The 18,877-nt window shown below is 41.4% G+C and overlaps 2 long non-coding RNA genes across 2 annotated transcripts in view; both read right to left on the bottom strand.

Annotated features, from left to right (window-relative positions):
* The window catches only part of LOC134346794 (uncharacterized), a 153,000-nt gene that overhangs the window by 40,057 nt on the left and 94,066 nt on the right, over positions 1-18,877 (bottom strand). The gene's annotated exons all lie outside the window — the stretch shown is intronic.
* Positions 1-18,877, bottom strand: part of LOC134346789 (uncharacterized) — a 45,568-nt gene that overhangs the window by 24,184 nt on the left and 2,507 nt on the right. The gene's annotated exons all lie outside the window — the stretch shown is intronic.

Here is an 18,877-nt window from a genome sequence, read left to right as displayed (position 1 = left end):
AGGATTTAGAAGAAGAATTATTTGATTCTAAGTATCAGGGTATATTATAAAAGCTCAATTATATTCCTTTGAAGTTAAAGTGGACTACTGAGATAAAGTGATACAATGGAGTACGTAGACAGAAGCTATTTCTTCTGATTGGGGGATCCACAACAATTGTACTTGATCTTAAAATGACATCTAGGTTAATCAGGGAAGGCATTTACTCACAATGAGCTTGAGGATACTGGGACAAATGCATTTTCCAAAGCTGAACTGGAGTGAGCTATATATCTTCGTTGAAGGGGCCAATAGTGATGGTTTGGAGGATTATTGAAGAAAGCTAGGTGATTTGGCTTCACCTTGGCTGAACAAATGACTGCAGATGTTGGAATCTGGAGCAAAAAGCAAAAACAAGCTGCTGGGGGATCTCAGTGGGTTAGACAGCATCCTTGGAGGTAAAGGGACAGTTGACATTTCAGGTTGAGATCCTGTATCCAGACTCAACCCAGTCCTGATGGTTAAGATCCGGATCACAATTGGTTTGCATGAGGCTACGTATCAGTCAGGTTCTAAGGAGTGAAAGGACAACTCCTGAGCTGGTTTCTGATGAATTCTCTCTGAGAGCAGCTGTGAGGGAAGGCGGGAGGGACCTACACAGGTAGGTGAAGGATGGTGACATCTGGTTTTCTTCGTTCCTGATGATGTGGTCATCACTGCAAATGACAGAATTTATTGTCATTTCCTGATTCTCCTCAAGAACATGATGGTCTTCCCCATCCTTGACCCAATCCAGTCCTTCTGGTGAAGGGATTCCCACAATAGCATTGGGGAGAGAGTTCTAGGTCCCGGTCCCAGCTGTTAGGAAGGTCAATAAATTTCCTTGTCAGGAGGAGAACCTGTAGTTGGTAGTGTTTGCATGTGCATTACTCTGGGTGCCGGAGATCATCGGTTTAGATGGTGCTGTCAGAAGAGCCAAGATAAATCAATAACACAAGCTTCTGGAGGGACTCAGAGGACCAGGCGGTCAGAGGGATAGTTGACGTTTTGGATCATGACCATCAGAACTGGGTTGAGTCCTGATGCAGGGCCTCAACCCAAACAATTAACTATCCCTTTACTTCCACAGGTGCTGCCTGAGCTGCTAAGCTCTTCCAGCAGCTTGGATTTTTTTTTTTTTGCTTCAGATTACATCAGCTATAGTCTCTTGTGCAGCCAAGGTAAATAACTTTGTTACTCAATGAGACAGAGGAAGTCTTTTCATCCATCAGGTCCATGCCATTTCTTGACAGAGCATTGCTATCAGATTTGTTCTCCCCGTTTATTCCCATGCGACACATTCATGTTTAGATTGGTGGTTGGGTTACCAAAAAGCAGCCCGCTTTGTTGATAGTGTTGAGATTTTTGAGTATGGTTAGCTGTGCTTGACCAGACCAGTGAAGAGTATTTCATTGCACTGTACCCAGCAGCTTGTTTTTTTTTGCTCTAAATTTCAGCATTAGCAGTCTCTTGTTCAACCAAGGAGATACTTATGTGGCAGATCCAGCTGAGTTTATGGTCAGAGACTTCCTGGTAGAGGGACCTGGCAAAAGTAATCCCATTGAATGTTTAAGGTGGATGATTAAATTCTTCAAAACTACATGTTCATTGTCTGGCACTTGCCAAATCTAATCTGAATATTGCTTCACCATGGTCCATGAAGCATCTCATGAATGGAAAGCCAGTCGTGTCGCAGAATGTAGACGACAACATCAAGGGCATGTCATATGCAGGTAAGTGAGTGGAAATCTAGAATGTTTTGAGTGAACATCTTGCCAGGAATAATTGTGCACAACAAGCAATCTGCTGGAAAAAATCAGCAGATCACCCAGCATCTGTGAAAGGAAAGGAATTGTTGATGTTTTGGGTTGAAACCCTGATCCTGATGCGGGGGTTTGGCCTGAAACATTGACTATTAATTTCCTCCCACAGATGATGCTTGACCGGCCGAGTTGCTCCAACAGATGGTTTGTTGCTCCAGATTCCAGCATCTACAGTCTCTTGAGTCTCCATGGCTGCGCACAAACTTGGACAGTATGTCAGAGTCAAGATTTTTTAATGCACTGCATTAAAAAAAATGGCAAAATAATAGATAGTTTTTTGAGAACTTTTACCACAGCAAAGACTGCACACCAGATCCTCAGGTGATTTGGCCACCTTGTCCTTTGTGTCTAACATCTGTGCAGAGTCCGAAGAAGAGGAAAAACTAGGGAATTAAGAGACCCCAGAATGTTGCAGTGTGTTTTTTTCCCCTAGAATCCAAGACCCATGAAAATGGCTTTGTCTCCTCCAATGAGTTACTTCCTCTCATGGATGGAGAAAAAGCCTGGCTCTCTGGCATCAACCAGGCACTGAGGTGTTAATGCTATTCCTCCTTCACAATAACACCCATTGCTCAGTTGATGCTAGACTGGCAGTTTAGCCAAGCAGTCTCAACTCGTGCTAAGATTCAGCAGCCTGTAAATGGACACTTAGTGTGCCTGAGTCACCTCAGTAGATATTCTGTTGTCTTCCACTCTTCAGAGGTATATGTACTGAGAAACTAATGGACATGTGCTGTATGTCTCAAAGGAGTTGTAGGGAGATATAAGGGCACTTTGGCAGCCAAACTATCTCAGAAATGCTAAAATAATTGGTTACTAATTCTGGAGTTTAAACTACTGTAATAAAAAATGAGATAAAATTGTGAAAGATCTGGAAGGCCTAAATTCTTAAAATAAGTTTACAGTTTGTCAGCTATTACTTTATTTTTATCAGCTCCAAGGAATGGTGGTGGTTGTGTACTAAATTTCAGTGAATGAACTGATGCAGATGGAAGGGGTATCATTTCATTTTTTGGATTTAGCATGACTGTGTAAGAACAGCAACAGGCCAGGATCAAAGTTTTCAAATGAGGAAGCCCTAATGTTACAACCCTGAGATGTGAGTGAGTCAAAGTGGATTAAAAATAGTAATTAGAAAGTAAATCAAAGCAAAGCATTCAAAAAGTAATAATGTTCAGAACATAATGTCCTGACGAAGGGTCTCGGCCTGAAACGTCGACTGCGCCTCTTCCTATAGATGCTGCTTGGCCTGCTGCATTCACCAGCAACTTTGATGTATGTTGCTTGATTTTCCAGCATCTGCAGAATTCCTGTTGTTAATGTTCAGAACAAGTAGGTTCCCACAAAGTAAAAGATGAAGTTCCTAAATTTTTAACCCTCTGTCTGTTAAGGAGCATATGGATATAGAATAGGATAAAGCATAAAAGAAAACTTATTATCACATTGCAAGAGCAAAATATTGTTGAAAGCCTACGTGAGTATGGAAAATACAGTGGTAAAAGCAGAGGAAACATAAAAAGAAAGGGCATGGGAAAATCAAGGAAAGCTTAAAGGATGTTGTGAAACAAAAAGAACATGCGAAGGGCAAGACAGAAATGAAGAGTGGAGCCAATTAAAGAACAAAAAGAGTAACCTGTCTGTGGAGACAGAATAAAGTATGGGTTTTAATTTTTCACAAATGGTTAAATGTAGTCAATAGAATGTGTGTTTAAAAATTATGAGGGGCACAGATAGAGTGAATGCGCAGGAAACTGGGGTGGCATGGCAATGTGGCAGTCAGTGCAAACGCTTTAGAGTGCCGGTCGCAGGGTTTCATTCTTGCTGCTGTCCGTAAGAAGTTTGTACGCTCTCCCCATGACTGCGTGGTTTTCTCCAGGTCCTCCCACAGTCCAAGGATGAATGGTTAGAGTTCTGGGCTTGCTACGTTGGCTCAGAAGTGTGGTGACATTTGCAGGCTGCCCATCACAATCCTCACTAATTTGATTGACGCAAATGACACATTTCACTGTATGTGACAAATAAAGCTAATACAAATCTTTTTTAGACCATAAAAACATAAGACACAGGAGCAGAATCAGTCCATTTGATCCATTGAGTCTGCCATTTTGGCTGGTTTATTGTTTCTCTCAACCCCTTTCATTTCTCCCGATAACCTTTGATGCCCTGGCGAATCAAGTGTTCTTTATATATTAATCCCTTCATACCCAGGGTTGTATGTGGTGACATGTATGTACTCTGATAATAATTTTACTTTGAATTTTGAGAAACAATCTTGTGGATCACCTTTGGACCCTCTCCAATGCCAGCACATCTTTTCATAGATAAGGGGCCCAAAACTGTACACAATTCTCCAAGTGCAGTCTGACCAAAGCCTTATAAAATCTTATAAAGGTTCAGCATTGCATCATTGTTCTTAGGTTCTAGTCTTCTCGAAATGAATTTGCCTTCCTTACCACCAAGTCAATCTGCAGGTTAATCTTTAAAGAATCCTGTACAAGGACTTCCAAATCCCTTTGCATTTCTGATTTTTCAATTTTCTCATTTAGAAAATAATCTATTCCTTTATTCCTTCTGCCAAAGTGCATGACCATGCACTTCCCTTTTACTATATTTCACCTGCCACCTCTCGGCCCATTCTCCCAATATATGTCCTTCTGTGGACTCCCTGCTTCCTCAACATTACTTGTCCCTCCAACTATCTTCAGATCGTCCACAAAGCCATCAATTCCATCATCCAAATCATTGACATGTAATGTAAAAAGAATCAAGTTGAGGAATCGAGAACTAGTGAGCATTTGTCTACGTGAGAGGGAAGAGGTTTAATTGAAATTGAGCACAACTTTTTCACCTGGAGATTGATCAGTATGGAGTGAGAACCAGAGGAAGCAATTGAGGCAGGGACATTAATAATATTTTAAAGGCACTTGGACGTGTATGTGAAGAGCAAAGGTTTAGAGTAGGGATTTTCAACCTCAGGTCCATGGACCCCTCAGTTAATGGTACTGTTCCATGGCATAAAAAAAGGTTGGGAACCCCATGTCTAAAGGGGTATGAACTAAATGAGGGCAATGTAATGTATGGATCTATTTCTTTTAGAGCAATGAGCTCTCGGTGCAATGTGAATAAACCAGTTAAAGCCATCCCCCACATGCATGCTTTTATTTAATTGATATGTAGTTGTGCACAGACACAACAAATTGGCGACGTGTACAAACCTGAATGTCAGAGAATATCACCAACCGCACTGACAGTTACGGAATGAACCGGTGAGAATTAAACAGCACAAGAAGGCCGCCACAGATGCCAACAAACATGTGAGTACAGTGCATAGTAACAGTAAAAGAAGAGCTGAATTTAAAATGAAAATAATGTGGTAATGGCTTCAGTTGTGAAAGTTGACAAATTTGATATAGCTAATGAAGGCTGCGAGTTGTATATTGAGAGGGCTGAACTGTATTGTAAAGCAAACAACATGAAGGAGCAAAAGAAAGCCCCTACACTTCTTAACTTGATGGGTGTAAGGACGTGCAGTCTCTTATGCAACCTAGTAACCCCTGAAAAGCCAGCAGGCAACACGTTCAATGAAATTGTTACAATTTTACAAAATCACTTGAGCCCTGAACCGATGGTAATAACTAAGAGATTTAAGATTTTACAAAAGGATCCAGTCAGAAGATGAAAGCCTTTCTGAATACATTACAGAACTGAGCAAACTTTCCTAGTATTGTGACTTTAGAGATGGACTTTCTGATGCATTAAGGGACAGGTTTATATGTGGTATGCATAGTCAAAGCACTCAAAAGAGGCTACTGGCAGAAAGAGAACTAACCTTAGAATGGGCATTGACTATTGCAATATCATTAAAGACTGCAGCAAATGATGCAGTAGAACTACAGAAAAGGAGGTTAGAATGTGAAATGCACAAAATGTCCCCGAATAATGCAAAAAGCCAAAAATGTTATCGATGTGGCAAATACTCCCATAATGCAAATGATGGTTGGTTCAAAGAAAAAGTCTGCAGAAAATGTCACAGATGAGGTCACATAGAGAGAATGTTCAAGGGAGACAAAACGCACCACTAAAGAGAAAAACCACACAGAGTGAAGAGTTTCACACACAAAACTAAGCAAACGCATAAACTGACCAAATGTGAAACAGACAACACAGAGTCTGACAATGGTGAGCTGTAATGCACAGAATTACATTGTATCACTGAATCAGATGACAAAATCATCTGGATCACAATAGATGTGTCTGGTGTAAAACTGAAAATGGAACTGGACAGTGGGTCAACTTTGTCCATCACTTCAGAGGCTGACTACAACTGACTGTTTTCTAAGATACCATTAGAAAAGACCTCAGTGATGCTAAAGACCAACACAGGCAAAAAAATGTCTCCCAAAGGCAAACTGAAGGTTAATGGGACATATGGAGGCCAAACACAGCAGTTAGAGCTTTATGTTTTGAAAAGTGAAGGGCCAGGATTTTTCAGATGTGAATGGTTGAGAAGAATCCAAGTAGATGGGCATTCAATCAATGCTCTTAGTGTGGCATTAATAGACAACTGCAGCCCAAACTGTAGCACTAACCAGAGACTGTCACAGCTGCTCAATGCTAATGAGAAGGTGTGGAATAGATAAACAGATTAAAGACTTGGCCAAAAGCTGTTCGGGATGCCAAAAAATTCAAAATGCACTCCCACATGCAGAGTTATGCCTGTGGGAGTTGCCGTCTTCACCATGGCAAAGTGTACATATTGACTTTGCCGGGCCATTCACGAACTCCACATTTCTGATTGCTGGGGATGTTTATGGAAAGTGGCTAGAGGTCATACCAATGAAGTCAACAATCTCTGTCTCCACTCTGAGGACTATCCTCACCAGAAACAGCTTACCAGAACAAATTGTGTGTGACAACGGGCCACAATACACATCAGAAGAAATCCGACAGCTCATGAGGACAAATGGCATCAGACATTTCAAGTCAGCTCCTCACCACCCAGCGATGAATGGGTTAGCTGAAAGGTTTATCCAAACATTCGAGAAGTCCATTAAGGCGATGGACAAGGAGGACATTCCTCTACAGCACAAGGTGGACAACTTCCTTTTTGAGTATCAGAACTCTGCCCATGTGATGTCAAATCGAAACGCCTGCAATGCTGTTCATGAGCAGGAATCTGAGATCTCACATAGACCTCCTGAAACCAGACCTCTGGAGGGAAGTACAAAATGAACAGTTCAGCCAGTTGCCAACTGAAGCAGCAAGGAACTTTGAGATTGGACAAGAAGTCATAGTGTGTGATTACCAAGAAGACAAGTGGACACCTGGTAGGATAGCTACAAGAACCACTGATGTACACAGTGGATGTTGAGAGCTCTGACATGGAGACGTCATGTGGACCAGATACTGGATGCTCAACCGAAGAACATACTTAAGTCAACTGCATTGAACAAGACGGACACATTACAGTGACCAGACTTACCTCTGTGATGATGTCACTGACAGCAATGTAACACTGGAAACCAAGAACATTATCTTAGACAAGACACCTAACAAACCCAATGCCACCCCACAGGTCCAGAGGTATGATCCTGAAAGAAACAGAGCGCCACCCAAAAGACTGAACCTTTAGAACTGTGAAGTTAGTTATGGACTGATATTGTGAAAGTATGTTTATTTGGGATATGGGTTTATGAAAGGGAAATATAATGTTTTGTACATATACAGTTTTATGTAGCATTAACCTAACGGAGGAGGAAGTGTAATGTATGGATCTACACGTTTGTATTTCTTTTAGAGCAATGATCTCCCTTCCCTTAGTAGTACATATTGATCTGTTGTCTATACATGCGTTGTTGTCTATGCACGTGCATTTTCTCTCTCTCTCTCTCTCTTGCTGTAATGTGAATACACCAGTTAAAGCCATATCCCACATGTGTGCTTTTATTTAATTGATATGTAGTTGAGCACAGACACAACAGGCAATTCATCCTCTCAAAAAAACAGTAATTACCTAGCTGTGATGATGATCTTATTCAGCATAGGCCAGTTAGGCCGAAAGCCCTTTCTCTAGGCTGTGTAGTCGATGATATGGAAGAAATACGTATACTGTAGAAAGATGTAACCACATTGATAATGGAAATGGAAAAGTAGCAAGTGAAATACATTTTGAAAGGTCAAAACATGGAAATGAATAAATGTTAGGAAGTAAATAATGGACAGAAAGACCTTAGAATTTGCCAACTGATGATCCGGTTGGAACAGCAGAGCAAGTTAATTAAGGTTAACAGAATATTTTGCAGCTTTTGCCGGAAAACTGGGAGCACATTTTCAGGACTTGCTGCCTATGGTCGGAAATAATCTGTGTGCTGAGTGAATGGAGAGTTTCCTGTTATGCAGCATATGGCTTAAGAAGGCAGCTTTTCTTTCTTGAAGGTGAGATGTAACATTGCATCAAGAATCGCTAGATGGGCTTTGAGCATAGAGACCCTGTTTAAAAAGCACCAGTTCACAAACTACCTGCTCTGTATGGCAGCTCCTGCCTCATCTGTGGTTCACACCAGGCCATCTTGGCCATCTCTCAACCCACAAAACTGGTGTGAAAACAAGTCATCCTTAATCCTGGGGGACTCCCTGAAAGGAGGCTATTCAATTCTATGTGAGAAAAGTATATGGTACCCCTACCAATTCCAGCAAAGTAGCAAATCACAGGGCTTCCTCTCTTTGCTTATCCACTACTAGAAACCTAATAGGAATGAGGATTTCTTTATTGCTTGTGGAAATTGCCTTTCATTTCTTCCCACCATGGTTGACTTAGGAGGTTAGGAACATAATTTTTTATATATTCATCTAATTTATTGAGATACAGCACGAGATAGACCCCTCTGGCCCTTCAAGCTGCACCACCCAGCAATTCCCCAATTTAATTCTAGCCTAATCACGGGACAATTTGCACTGATCAATTAACCTACCAACTGGTACACGCTTGGACTGTTGGAAGAAACCAGAGTAGCCAGAGGAAACCCACCCGGTCACTGGGAGAACGTAGGCAGCAAGGGGAATTAAACCCAGGTCGCTAGTACAGTGAAGCATTGCGGGAACCACCACGCTGCCCTGCCACCCCAAGTGGTATATCAACACTGATTCCACAAAATGCTTTTCAGCTACAGGAGCGTTCATCACATTAAGTGGGGCTATTGAATGCTGTCAGATGCCTGCAATGTATGCATAATTGTTGTGGAAAACTGCAACACAAATCTAACTTCATGCTGTTACTTTAGGATACTAATCATATCCAACTAAGGGAAGGAAATGAGAAATAGTATTTCTACTACAGCTTTTCACGTTGTCTTCATTTTGTTGTTTTATTAAGTTGCCTCCATGGAAGTTAAGCGTCTGTGTGATGTTACTTTAAGTTATATAAACTAAAAATTTCATATGACTTTATCACATTGGCCTCCTGTTCCAGACATATACGGCCAGCATGGGGTGAAAATCTTAAACTCAATGACAAGGACAGCATGGAGAGTGAAGAATCAGGGGAGCATAAATGTCATGGCAATCTTTAAAAACTTGAAGTTCTGGAAGAAACTGACAAGGTAGAGGCCATATGAATCTTTCCCTAGCAGGAATGATCTAGAACTAGGTAAATGATTGTCCATCTTTGTCAGATGAGGAGGAATTTCTTTTTCAAGAACATGATGAATCATTGGTGTTCTTGACCCTAGAGAAATGTGTGCTGAATGTATTGAAGGCCAAGAAAGATAATTAGGGTCAAAGGTTAAAGGGGATAAAACAATAAAGAAAAGATTAAAGGCAAGTCAGCCATGTATCTATTCAGGCTCAAGAGGCCATTTGACTTGCTCCCTATGTTATATCGTTATCAACCTGTAACCAAAGCTCTTTCAGAGGGTGCAGCCTGGCTTGAAGAGCAGATGGTCTGTTGGATATCCCACCCATGCAAGAGGGTGAAAGTGATTGTCATTTATCATAGGTGGAGCAAATGCACAACCCAGCGTCAGTACACCCCCACACCACAGATGCAGTTTGACCTACAGAGTTCCTCCAGCAGGTCGTGTGTTGCTATTGTCTGCAGTCTCTGTCTTCAGTATACATCAATCACATAAATGGACTGGTGCTTGTTTTGTACGTTGCTAAATATATTCTAAGAGCTTAGTTGCCATGCCATTAACGGTCTGACTCAGTAATAACCTGGGTGTTGGAAGTGACTCAGAACTTGGTTTAGATTTTTAAAACAAAAGGTAGTTTTGATAAGGCTACAGTGAAGGTTTTCTATGGAGTTCAGCTTAATTGCTGTGAAGTTCCTTAAGAATGCAAACTGTATCAGTGACAGATAATGACAAAACTCACTCCCCCCAACCCCTCCAAAATTAGAGGGTAATGTTACTGCATAACATTTCATCTGTTGGCTTGGCTGAGAGCTGCTGAGCTCAGCTGACTCAGATATGCAAGTCTGAGTCACAGGCAGCCTATGGTTGGAAAAGAACAGTTCTCATATGAGCATGCAACTCCAGTGATAATTTGTAACATGCTGCTACCGCTGTAGATTAAAGATTGCAGGAACTGAGCATCATGTAGTGTTCAGCCAGTGATATGATAAAACTTACTTGAGGAGTCAGACAGATTGTGTACTGTGGGAATAATGTTTTAATTTTTAAGGATGCTACAGCTATTAACATGGAAGGAGGCATCAACCATTCAGTTTATGTGTTGCTCTTTCAGGAAGCACGCGGGCTGCCTCTTGCTTTGGTAGCTGCCATTTTTACAATTCTTGGTTAGAACATGTGGTGAAATTATACTTCCTCAGACAGGAAAACATTATTCAGAAACCCTTCAAATTTCCTCTTCAAGTTTTCATAATTTTTAGTTGCCTCTGAAATTTCATTTTAAATATTGATGTTTCAGTTATTTTCATAATAATTAACATTTTAATGTCAATTACTTTTGTCCATACCAACACAAATATGCTTAAGGTAACAAATTTTAATAAATCTCTGTGATGGGTAAGTACAGATTGCTACTTGCTTTCCTTGTAGTCAACGGTGTCAGTGTCTCTTCCTTTGGCTGCTTTTTATATAATGACAGTGAAGATAATTCTGTGGCAAGTTCATTGATTGTAATTTCAGTTTGGAGTTCTTCATAAAGAGAAAGAGACACGTTCCCCACAGAAACAATTGTGTAGAATACAACCATAGAGCAGTGGTCAGAAAGCCACAAGGAGTTAGATTTTAATAGAGAGAGTTCAAGACATATAGTTTTAAATGCATAAACTTGTATGCTGAAACAGCCTAATATGACAATACCAACCAAAGTGCCTTTCTGAGCCAGCACCATTTGCCTACATTTGGCCCATATGCTTCTAAACCTTTCCTACCAATAAATTTGTTCAAGTATAAAATTACAAGGTTATTAAGACCTGTTTGATTCTTATCCCTGTGGTTTCCTGCATTTGGTTCAAAACTTTTAGAGATGAGCAATAATTTACATCTTATACAATATTATTTCCCCTTATTTTGTAAAGGTGTTAATACTTGGTACGATTTTGTTAATAGTCTCTGAACCAGACCATCCTAGCATCAAGTCAGAAGTGGGGATGTTTGCTGATTGCATGATATTTAATACCATTTGCAAATCCTCAACAAATGAACTGGTCTATGTCAGGCTGCAGTAAAGCTTTGAAGACATTTAGGCAGGTAAATGCATATAACAGTCCCAGGCAATGACCATCTCCAACAAGAGAGAGTCAAACTATCTTCCTTTGCTATTCAGTGACATTGAGTCTCATAATCATCAAAATCAAGTGGATTGCCATTGACCAGAAACCCAACTGTAACAGCTACATAATTACTATGTCTACAAGGACAGTTCAGAGGACACTGACTTGTCCTCTTAAGACGCAAAGCCCTTCTACCATCTGCAAGAAATATCAGACAAATGATGGAAATACTGTACTCTCCACTTGCCTGGATGAACACAGTTCCAATAACACTCAAGAAGATTGCAACTATCTGGGACCAAACAGACCTTCCTGTTCAATTTAGACTTCTACACACAAAGAATAACCTTACTTCAACAATTTTGCTGAATGCTTTGCACTTGATTAACAATTAACAATTTACTTTAGATGGCTTAACCAAGTCAATAGTGTACTTGGTTAATTATCTTCCATCTGTAACCTCATTTAATGCCTCAGGAAGCCTACGCATACCATCCATAGATATCCCCATGCAACATCAGAGATCCCATCCAGTGACCCAAAATATACTTCCACCTGAAGCAGCGACTAACCTGCACATCTTCCAATCTAATGTACTGTAGTCAATGGTCACAATATGGTCTATATAACATTGAAGAAACCAAATACAAATTGGGTGACCTCTTTGAAGAGTGACCCTACGTACTGGTTAATGTGACATTGGAATTTGGGGTTCAAATCCAACGTCACCTTTATGGAGTCTGTACCCCCTTCCCCTGAACACATGGATTTCTGCTGGGTGCTCTAGTTTCCTCCCACAGTCCAAAGATGTATCGGTTAGTAGCTTAATTGGTCATTGTAAATTGTTCGGTGACAAGGCTAGGGTTAAATCGATGGGTTGTTGGTGGCAGGCCTCGATAAATAAATTAAAGTATCCTGTCACCTGCTAGTTTAATTCTTCATCCACTCTGACCTATGTGTTTGTAGACTTCTGTACTATTATAATGAAGCCCAATGTAAGCTGGAAGAACAGCACCACATCATCCAGATCAGCAACCTGCAGTCCTCTAGACAATTCTACAAATTAAGATTTATCACTTTATCGATATCAGTATTGACCAGTCTGTCATCTTGGCTCAGTTTCTTTGCTGTCATTATTATTGCCTGGGTTGTGCATTTCACATCTTTTACGTTCCTTTCTTTGTATTCTTTCTTCTTTACAACTCCCCTTATTAACCTCGTAACCTGAATACTTCTACAGTTTTCCCACAGACCTACTCCGGACTCACCCTGTCAGGGAGATCTGTTTATTTCTGTCCATCACCCGTCCTCCTGCTGCTGAAAATAACTTTTCTCATTTTCTCGGTTCTTATGAGAAGTATTCAACTTGAAATGTTAATTCCATTTCTCTTTCCAGAGATGTTGCCTGAGGCTCGCAGGCATTAATTTAATTGTCATAAACATTCCAGTATCTACTATTTCAGTTACTGACACAAAACATGATTTGGGCTTGTTGAATATAAATTATCTTTTACAAATTCAAATTAGACCTTTACACCCCTGTACTAGAATATAGCTAGTTAGTTCTGTGAAAAGGGTCAGTGCCAGTAGAAGTGAAACTAATTGTTGTCATTATTTTTTAAACAGCCATTTTTGTTAGTTTTCCACAGTCAATTTTATAACAGTCTGCCTTGTGCTATGTGATACTGATTTCTGATTAGTCTATCTCTAAATGGGCATCTTATTGAGAAATCATTGATCTCTCAAAATTAGTGCATAATTGCAAAGGGCTTTTGTGCTAAAAAAGATGCATTTTCATCTCTTGTGCACCTATAGGATTGTAGTATTGAAATGGGCTATTTGGCCCTTACAGTTTGTTTCAGGGTTTATACCTCACTTCAGTGTCCCCCAGCCTTTCTTATCCTAATCTATCAGCATGACCCTCTATTCATTATTCTCTCTTGCACGTCCTCCTCTACTAATGTATCTTTATTATTCACTTAAGCATTACGGTGAGTTCCATATTTTCATTGATCTTTGAAAAGAGTTTCTTCTGCATTCATGTTAGATGCCCTGGTTGTTTTTTTCTTTGATGATATTAGTTATGATGTTCCCACGAATGGAAATATTCACCATCACTCTGCCAAAACCTTTAATAATTTTAGATCCAGTAGATTAACTATCTGACTACTTGAGGAAAAAATGAGATCCAGTCTAGTAATCCTTTCTTGATGAATAGATCTTCATTTCAGGTATACATATACATTCTCTCTTCACAGCCTCCAATCTATCTTTTGATGTGCACTGCTGGTACAGAGGCAGAACCTGGGATAATTAATGTATTTTTGTAAAAGACTTTAAGTCCTGATTTGGTGCAAGTTTGCAATAAATTTGTCAGGTAATTTTTGTCTTGGTATATGGATTTGTTAGCAAAGTATTTACCTGTCTTTTGGAAAGATCTGATTGAAATAGACTGGTCCTGGACTTATTTTCCATCTGGCATAGTTTGCATTTTACATAGAAACATAGAAAATAGGTGCAGGAGTAGGCCATTCGGCCCTTCAAGCCTGCACCGCCATTTATTATGATCATGGCTGATCATCCAACTCAGAACCCCGCCCCAGCCTTCCCTCCATACCCCCTGACCCCCGTAGCCACAAGGGCCATATCTAACTCCCTCTTAAATATAGCCAATGAACTGGCCTCAACAGTTTCCTGTGGCAGAGAATTCCACAGATTCACCACTCTCTGTGTGAAGAAGTTTTTCCTAATCTCGGTCCTAAAAGGCTTCCCCTCTATCCTCAAACTGTGACCCCTCCTTCTGGAGTTCCCCAACATCGGGAACAATCTTCCCGCATCTAGCCTGTCCAATCCCTTTAGGATCTTATACGTTTCAATCAGATCCCCCCTCAATCTTCTAAATTCCAACGAGTACAAGCCCAATTCATCCAGTCTTTCTTCATATGAAAGTCCTGCCATCCCAGGAATCAATCTGGTGAACCTTCTTTGTACTCCCTCTATGGCAAAGATGTCTTTCCTCAGATTAGGGGACCAAAACTGCACACAATACTCCAGGTGTGGTCTCACCAAGGCCTTGTACAACTGCAGTAGTACCTCCCTGCTCCTGTACTCGAATCCTCTCGCTATAAATGCCAGCATACCATTCGCCTTTTTCACCGCCTGCTGTATCTGCATGCCCACTTTCAATGACTGGTGTATAATGACACCCAGGTCTCGTTGCACCTCCCCTTTTCCTAATCGGCCACCATTCAGATAATAATCTGTTTTCCTATTTTTGCCACCAAAGTGGATAACTTCACATTTATCCACATTAAATTGCATCTGCCATGAATTTGCCCACTCACCCAACCTATCCAAGTCACCCTGCATCCTCTTAGCATCCTCCTCACTGCTAACACTGCCACCCAGCTTCGTGTCATCCGCAAACTTGGAGATGCTGCATTTAATTCCCTCATCCAAGTCATTAATATATATTGTAAACAACTGGGGTCCCAGCACTGAGCCTTGCGGTACCCCACTAGTCACCGCCTGCCATTCTGAAAAGGTCCCGTTTATTCCCACTCTTTGCTTCCTGTCTGCTAACCAATTCTCCACCCACACCAATATTTGTTGTTTGATTGTTTGTGGTTTTTGTATTGCTATATTTATGCTCTATACTTGGTTGGTGCGGCTATAACAAAACCCAATTTCCCTCAGGATCAATAAAGTATATCTATCTATCTATCTTGTATGTTGGACATTCCATGCAAGTTATTTCACATATGAATATAGACAGGACCTTTAAAATTTTAACTCACAAGTGTGAGGTTACACATTTTTGGATGTCAGGATCAAGGATCAACCTTATCTGCCATGTACTGTACATTTACACATGTTAGGACATTGTTGTGATGTGTTGGGGTGACATGCAACAAAAAACATCCAAATTCAGCAAGTAAACAAAGATTCTATAAAATAAATTTAGAAGTACAGATATGGAATAAAAGGTGCATAAATACATAAATACCAGCATGTAAATACCACAAAATAAAACATTATAAAAAGTGTTTACAATGCGATGCAATGACTGAGGTAATAGATGGGGGGAAGGTTAACTAGAGTAGATGTTCAGATTAACTGCTTGGGGAAAGAAACTTTTAAGATGATGAAGTTTTTATTTTAATAGCCCTATAGCACTTTCCAGAAGAGAGCTTTTGGGAAAGGCAGGTAGTTGGGTGGGTAATGTCCACAATTACTTTTCCTACCTGCTTCTTTGACCTGGACACATACAAGTCCTGCAATGATGGTAGACTGCAGCCAATGTCCTGACAGTTCGCTGAAGTTATTGCATATTGTGAGAGGATGCTGTGAGGATGACATAAGGATGCTCTCTGTGATGGCAGTGTAGAATTGGATGAATATATTCCGGCGAAGGTGAAATTTTACCAACCACTGCAGGAAACCACTTTGGAGGCCCAATCAGCGGAGGGAGTACTGCTCTTTGACGCTGTTACTCGCAGGTCAGCAAATCTTGTATAAAAGGAGAGCTTTGCGAGCACTCAGACATTCCAGAGGCCCAATCAGTGAAGGGAGCAGAGTACTGCGAATTAAATAGAAGAACAGAAGGGACAAGTGGGGCGGTCATTGGTGGAAGTAGGCCAGTGGTGAGAGTAGGAGCTTGACTCAAGAGGCTTTGATGAGAAGAGGCTGAGGCCAAAGAAACAGGTAAGGAGGGTAAGTTTTTTCTTTTGTTTTTCCTGAGTTGGTCTTGGTTGCCCACTGTACCATGCAGACAGGATGGCAGATAATGCTCTTCCTGTGGGATGTGGGATTTCATGGAACCTGATGGTCTCTCTGATGACTACACCTGTGGGAAGAGCAGCCAACTCCAGCTCCTGAAAGACTGCATTAAGGAGCTGGAGTTGGATGGACTTAGGATCATCTGGGAGGCAGAACAATTGATAGATTTGACTTTTGAGCAGGTGCAGCATTCGGGGAGTAGATGGGTGAACACCGAACAAGATAAAGGGAGAAGGAAGGCAGGCCATCTCCCTCAGCAACAGTTTACTGCTGAGGGGGGTCACCTATCTGGGCAAGGCAGCAACAGCAGCCAGACCAATAGCACTGAGGTCGGCTCTGAGCCTCAGAAGGGTAGGGTGAAGTCAAACGGAGAAATAGTCAGAGGGGACTCGATAGTTAGGGTGGCAGCAAAAGCGATTCCAGGGTAGTGTATTGCCTCCCCTGGCTGCAAGACTCATTCAGAAAGTAAGGAGGCATGGGATCCAAGGAGACCTTGATTTGTGGATCCAGAATTGGCTTGCCCGCAGAAGGCAAAGGGTGGTTGTAGATGGGTCATATTCTGCATGGAGGTCGGTGACTAGTGGCATCTGTTCTGGGACCTCTTCAGTTTGTGATTTTTATAAATGACCTGGGGGAGGAAGTAGAAGGGTGGGTTAGTAAGTTTGCTGATGACACAAAAGTTGTGAGTGTTGTGGATAGTCTGGAGGATTGTCAGAGGTTACACCGGAACATTGATAGGACGCAGAACTGGGCTGTGAAGTGGCAGGTGACATTCAATCCAGATAAGTCTGAAGTGATTAATTTCAGTAGGTCAAATTTGAAGACAGAATATAGTATTAATGGTAAGACTCTTGGCAGTGTGGTGAATCATTAAGATCTCGGGGTCCATGTCCACAGGATACTGTAAGCTGTTACGCAGGTTGGCAGTTTTGTTAAGAAGGGATATGGTGTGATGGCCTTCATCAACCATGGGATTGAGTTCAAGAGCCATGAGGTAATGTTACAGCTATATAAGAACTTAGTTAGACCCCACTTGGAGTACTGTGGATACTATAGAGAGAGTGCAGAGGAGATTTACAAGGATGTTGCCTGGTTTGGAGAGCGTCCCTTATGAGAATAGGATGAGTGAAATTGGCCTTTTTTCCTTGGAGCAACGGAGGATGAGAGGTGACCTGATAGAGGTGTATAAGATGATGAGAGGCATTGATCATGTGGATAGTCAGAGGCCTTTTCCTAGGGCTGAAATGGCTAGCACAAGGGGACATACTTTTAAGGTGCCTGGAAGTGGGTACAAGGGGGATGTCAGAGGTAAGTTTTTCACACAGAGAGTGGTGGGTGCGTGGAATGCATCGCCAGCGAAGGTGGTAGAGGCAGATAAAATGGGGTCTTTTAAGAGACTCAGATAGGTACATGGAGCTTAGAAAAATAGAGGGCTATGCAGTAGGGAATTTTAGGCCGTTTCTTGAGTAGGTTACATAGTCAGCACAACATTGTGAACCGAAGGGCCTGTAATGTGCTGTAGATGTCTATGTTCGATGTGACAAGAAACACATCCTCTCACAAACCTTTTTGTTAATGGAGAGGTGTGTGATTATCCAACAAGAGGTCCTGTGAAATAATGATGTCCGGGTATCTGAATGTTGAAGCAATGCTAACTGTAGTGTTGTTAATGATGAGTGGGTGGAGAGGAGACTCATTTTTCACAAAGTTGATATGCATCTCGATGACTTCGAGTGAGTTCAGCTCCAAGTTGTTGTGATTGCACCAGGACTTTAGCTTGTTTACTTCCTGGTGCTACTTTGATTCATCACCTCTGGTGATTAGTCTGATAAAAATGGTGCCGTCCATAAACTTCATCAGTTTATCTAATAGATTACTGGAGGTTCAGTCATTGGTGTATGGAGAAAATAGGAGAGGAGAGGAGAAGGAAGGACACCCCTGTGGTGCACCAGTGCTGGCAGAGCAGGATGTGGAGATATGCTTGCCTAGTCTCACGTACTGCTTCCTCTCAGACAGGAAGTTTGTGATCCACTTGCAGATATGACCTGGTCAGATACTAACAGTAAATGGCAGGCACCTCAGGCGTATTGATGTACAGTGCAGAGGAACCCTGGGATGCAAATTCATAGTTCCCTGAGAGTGCTGGATAGGACAGTGAAGGAGGCATTTGGCATGTTTGCTTTCATCAGCTTTGTGTGCAGGAGTTGCACTGACATGTTACAAATCATTGGCCAGGACACACCTGGAGTATTGTGTACAGTTCCAGCTTCTACTCCGTAGGATACATATGACGAGTGCAGAATGGATTGATCAGGATGTCCCCCGCAATGGAGGATTGTACTTGTCAGCAGAGATTGGATAGGCTAGATTTATTCTCACTCGAATATAGGAGTCTGAGGGAAGACCTTAGAGACTGATAAAATAATGAGGGGGAGAGAGGAAAACTGAGACTCGTTCCTAGGGTGGGGGAAGTCTAAAGCTAAATGACACAGGTTTAAGGTAAAATGGAGAAAATAAAAAG

Source organism: Mobula hypostoma, chromosome 1 (assembly GCF_963921235.1).
Source record: "Mobula hypostoma chromosome 1, sMobHyp1.1, whole genome shotgun sequence".
NCBI lineage: Eukaryota > Metazoa > Chordata > Chondrichthyes > Myliobatiformes > Myliobatidae > Mobula > Mobula hypostoma.
Note: the sequence above shows the minus strand (reverse complement) of the source record. Positions and strands in the feature narration are given on the sequence as shown.